Source organism: Lycium ferocissimum, chromosome 3 (genome assembly GCF_029784015.1).
Source record: "Lycium ferocissimum isolate CSIRO_LF1 chromosome 3, AGI_CSIRO_Lferr_CH_V1, whole genome shotgun sequence".
Lineage (NCBI taxonomy): Eukaryota > Viridiplantae > Streptophyta > Magnoliopsida > Solanales > Solanaceae > Lycium > Lycium ferocissimum.
The window spans coordinates 42951014-42956817 of NC_081344.1; positions in this window are offsets into that span (position 1 = coordinate 42951014).

The following is a 5804-nucleotide window of genomic DNA, read 5'->3' on the forward strand; positions in this document are numbered from 1 at the left end:
GGTACGGATGTTTGGTGCCCCAGGGCGTGGATTTCCATTCTTTTGAGTGCTCCTTTGTTTTGAGCCATTTTTTTGGGGTTTTCTTGATGTATATGATTATGTTTTTCAGTGGGGGGCCCGTCGTTATATCGCTTTTTTGAGTTTTGGGAAAAATTTGGAAAAAACCTTGACTTGTAAGGAATGAGGTCATGTTTGGATTTTACTTAATGTGTGCATCTTAGGTTATGGAAGTATGGATGCGAAAACAATGGAGAAGGCCTAAAGGGCAAAATTGGAATTTTGGAAATTTGTTTGGAATTGCAAAATATGATTCATGAAGAATTGGGCAAAAAAATAATAAAAAAGTGAGGCAAATTTGGAAGGGGTGGCGGCCAACATGGCCATGGCCCAAACCCATTAAGTTGGCATGTGATGGTCATGTGCTTCAAATTATATATATGCATGATATGTCTAGAATTTTCAAGAAAGAACAAAACAAATCAAAGGAGAAAAACAAGAAGAACCGTCGGCTCTAGAGAAAGAAGAGAGAAAAAGAAAAAGAAAAAAAAAAAATTTCAAGCCTCGTCCTAGTCCAAAGGTTGTAATCCTCTCGTATTCATAGTAAGCTCAAGGTGCTCTCCAAGTTGATATAATTAGTTTGGCGAGGGAAGTGACGTTGGTGGCAGGAGGACTAATTGGAAAAGGTAAGGATTTCATGTTTCATTGTGTTATGGAAGGCTATATATATGTTATGGTATGTAGAATTGAGTGGAAATCATGGAATGGTGTTTGTGAGTGTGTAGCCGTGCAGTGTGTGTGTTGTGTTGTGGCCGTGTGTGTGTGTATGATGCATGGCTATGGTAAAGTTGAATTTTGTATTGTGTTCTAGTTGGTTATGATGGAATTCATGTTGGATATGAAAGTTGAATGAATTCGGATGAAATTGGAAAAGTGGATGTTGGCCGTGTAGTGTGGATAAATTGGAATGAACATGAATTATTTTGTTTGATATGTTAGTTGTATTGTGATGATTCTTATAACATAAATAAAGGTTTAATGGGTTGAGTTAGTAAGTATTGACTTGAAAGTATGAAGTCGAAATGGGAATTATGGCATTATGTCGGAAAGTATGCAATTTTATATAGTTTATGTAAATATGAAATGGAAGTGGTAAGATGCAAAGTATGATTGTTATTAATAAAATTGGAAGACAAAAAAAAATGCGTTATGGAAGCTTATGTGGAAAGTTGGAATTTTTGGGTGAATTATGATTTTAGTGAAACTTTTGTATAATTTGTGAAATAGCATTAAATGCTTTCGAAGCTGCATTTGAAATGGTCTTGAATTAGTAAATGAATATGGAAATATTGATATTAGTTGGAAAGTATGAAGTTAGGGTAGAAGTGGTTGTCTTGTGTAAAGAGGAAAATATTTACGTCGTAATGCGGTTGTAGTACTTGTTGATGTTGTTGGAATGGTGATTGGTTTGGTTGTTGATATATTGAGCCGAGTCATATTCTCGGGGATGCTATAGGTGTAGGGGAAATCTTTATGAAATTTCGGTAGTCTAGTATGGTTAAATTGAGTTCATAAAGCTTAAAACTCACATTTGGTAACAATGACCATTTGTAGATTTTTTTGAAACGGGAATTGAAATTGGACGAGCGAAAAAGCATAACCAAGGTATGTAAAGTCTTGCCTTTCGTTCTTTGGCATGTTCTAAGTATAACAGGCTTGAATGCGAGCCTCGAACGCAACTACCTTCTACTCGCAATCGAGATTGAAATTGGCTCTAAATCATTTTAGTAAGATTGAAATGTTTCCCTTTACCTTTTGTCGGCAAAATCAACTATATGTACGACTTCCATAGATGGAGTCGGGAACACCCTAAGATGATTGTGGACGACTCCTGGGTTTATTATTCATAATTTACGTACTCGAGTGGTGAGTCCCGAGGTGGGCCACGGGGCTTTGTTGTTTCTCGTAAGGCATAAATTGACTCCTTTTTGTCCAATTTTCTTTAGTGAGCTCTTGGCTATTATTCTGCTACCATATGATAAGTGTTATGACTGTTCTTATGAGCCTTATAGTATAGTATGACGTCTGGAACGCTTCTGGACACTCTGTTCTGATATAATCTGTCGTGTCTTCCCAAACGACACGTATGCGTATCTATTATGACTCTAGATAATTACGATTTGACTTATCTTACGAACTATTTCGGTTTCATTCGTCTGTATGTCGGTGCAATATGCATATGGTTTCTCGTTATACGGTCGTGGATGCCTCGTGCTTCCTTCCTTGCGCCGGAGCCGAGTTACGTGATTCGTGCATTTTCTGCATTGTTCCTTTGCGTCCTACGATGTGCGGTAGGGATCTATTTACATCGTTTATGATCGATTATGTGATTATGTGGGGATGGCGGCCCGGGATGGCATATGATTTGATACTGTCTTTCCGCGCGTCCGTCTAAGGCGGATTACGATGCAACGTCCCTTATTAAAGAGGCGGGATCGATATATGATATGTATGTACTGTATATCTTTATGACTCTGCGTGCATGATTACGGCACACGTACGTACGTACGATCTGGATTATGACTGCATGCATTATACTTATGAAGATCGACTCCGGATGCGGTTTTTCGGACTGCGATTCGGATAAGGCTGCCACCTTGTCATATTTACGTACGTCGGTTCGGGCTGCGATTCTATCATCATACTTCGAGTTACGGTTACGATTGAGTACGTGCGTACACCTGCGCGCCTCGGACTGCGATTTACGTTCTATGGTCGCGCTCTGCGTACGATTTCAACGTTGTGCCCAGTCGGCCACATTTTGTGCCTCTGGTACGTGACCCAAACTTCGTCGGCCTACCTCCCCTAAATGTCGACGTATTATGACTCCGTCGTACACTGCGTAAGTCGACCCGCTACGGTCCGATTACGTACGTATGATTTTACACATATACGTCTCTGATTATGATTATGTGTGTTATATTTCCGCTTTACATACTCGGTACACCTTTGGACCCCCACATTCTTCGGGGGGCACACGTTATGCCCGCAGTCTGGTACGCGCCGCGTGATACGCCACGAGTTTAGGACATCGGTTTTCTTTGTGCGAAGAGCTTCCTTTGATGGGAGTGATACTTTTGGTATATATCTTTCGTTGTTCATATGCAACATACATATGGTTATTTGGGTACGGCGGGAGCCCTGTCCCGTCTTCGGTCCCTGATACAGCATGTTAAGAAACTGTGACATGTTTGTGGGTTGTGGGTTGTCAACGTGCAGTAGGTAAGTACGAGTACGCGAATTGAGTAGTGTTGCTTATTATGTTAGCCCTAACGGCACGTACGGGTTTAAGTATGTATATATATATTTTCGTGCGAAGTATTTTATATACGTATGAATTTATGTATGTACTAAACGGAATTTAGCCATTTGGTATGCCGGATCCGTCGGGTAGGTACGTATGGGTGTCCGGTTAGGACACCGGTTGCGCCCACGGGGTTGGGACGTGACATGTCCGTCATCGATGTTATACGTATTAGAGGTACGTAGACATAGATGTGGGTTATGTACGGTTTTTTGTTCGGACGCGTTGATAGTAAATTGTGTTTGGGCGGCCCATACGCCGTGGCGACTTGTGTTTGCGGGTATGTATGCTTTGCTACGTTATGTATATTATGATAGCCTTGCCGGCTTCTGCGCAGCGTATGTTTGTATGCGTCAGTTTGAAGCCACGTCTGATACTGATTTATGTATGAGTTGTTTGTATGCCGAATCTGGGTAGTGAGCGCGTATGGGTGCCCAGTTCGGGCACTAGTCACGGCCTACGGGGTTGGGTCGTGACAGAAGTGGTATCAGAGCGGTTCGTCCTCGGAATGTCTACAGACCGTGTCTGTTTTTTTTATCGGTGTGTTGTCCCTACTTATAAAGGGGAGGCTCGGGACTTTTAAAAGGGATATCTTTTTCTTTCATAGATCGTGCGATAGGCGGTGTTATCGGGATGATTTTTCCGACGAATTGTTTGATTTCCGATGCCTCGGAGGCCCGCCAAAAAGGGCGTCTACCGGTGAGATCCCGGGCCCCCGAATGGCTACTGGGGCGGTCCCCCGGTTTGAGCGGGGGTTGGCCTCCCGGCTGTTCCGCGCGGTGTCGGAGAACTTGGGCGCCCGGTCGGGGAGGGGGGGGCCCCCCCGGCCCCGCGCCCCCGGGCCCCCCGGCCGGGGCGGATGATGGGGCTAGGAAGGCGGTCTTTTTGACTCGTTGGGGGGGGGGGGCCCCGGGGGCTTGGAGGGGGTGATCGGTGCCGCGTGGCGGTTGGGGGGCCGGAGTTTGGCCCAGAATCCTGGTTTTGGGGGGGAAACCCGCGAGGGCCCCTGGGGGTTTATCGGAGGGTTGCGTGCACATTACGGTTGATTAAGGCGAGGGCGAGGTCGAGTACGACGAGTTGGCATCATGGGTTGCGGGACGTGGCCGCGGGTGGTACGGTCTTGGGTATTGTCCGGTGAGGGATGCTCCTCGGAGCCCATGCGGGATGAGTTTGCGAGGCCTTTACGGCCCGTTTCGCCTCCGAGTTACGGAGAACGGGGGTAGGCAGATTCTTTCTTGTTGAGCGAGGGCGAGGAGGGAGTACGGCTCTGAGTCCGATTCGATTCGGCCCGGATATGCGTCGACTTATGTGGGCGATATGGTGACGGATACTGCCGGTATGTGATGGGCCCCGGACCGATATTTGGTCGGCAGTTGTTTGGTGATAGCGGCCCGGCCCGGTGTGCATATTGCCGTATGCGGAGCACACGCCCGGTATGAAGGGGCCGAAACGCGAGAGGGCGTCGGCCGATAGGGATTATGACGAGGGACCCGCCTAAGAGAACGCGGTCGTGGGATATTCTTGGAGTCTCTCGGCGAGCGACCTCGGCGACGGCGGGCGAATGTCCTACCCCGGCCGGCGCGGAGTACACCCCACAGTTCCTTTGGTAGGAGGCCGGAAGCGGGGATGTTCGGGAGCGGGTCGAGCTGGGAGCTTCGGCCGCGAGGTGGATCGAGTTCGGTCGGATTCGAGGCCAACTATACCTCGGTGTTCTTGTGGGGGCCGGCATGCGGAGGTGTTCGCCGCCACGAGTGCTTGTTTTACTTGTGGCGGCCGGGGTCACCGTATGCGAGTGTCCCATACGGTCGGTGGTGCGCCCCGGATGCGAGTCGGCTGCTGGTTCGTCTTCTCCTTGGTAGCTATGCGCCCGATGGGCGGAGCACCGCCGGCAGCCGCAGCCGTGGGAGAGGTCGTGGCGGAGCTCTCCGGATTCGCGGTCCATCGAACCGCCTATGTGCGTTGACCCGTGGACGGGATCGGGAGCGCGCGGATGCGGGTACGGGTAATTTAGACCCTAATTGGTTATGTTGATTGATGTATGAACTATTTGTGATTATTGTAAAAGAAACTCCCCCGAGTGTTTATAAGATCCCGTAAGGAAAATTTAACATTCGAGGACGAATGTTCTAAAGGAAGGGAGAATGTTATATCCCGTATTTCGTACATTGGGACAATCCGGGTTAACCATGAAAAGTTAGGGACAAAACCATTCTGGGATATGAAGTCGGGACTTTTGACCTTCGATTTCGTTTTAAGACCTAATTTGTTCATGAATTTGTTGGCATGGAACAACTAGGATAAATTTGTGACCAAAAGTGGAATAATGAAAAGTTGGGAATTATTGAATTTTGGCCATATTGGCCATGTGGTGTGGAGATGGTCCCACACATTTTTGTGGCCAAATTTGATTGGTCCAACACATGTATGGATCATTTTAAAAAGG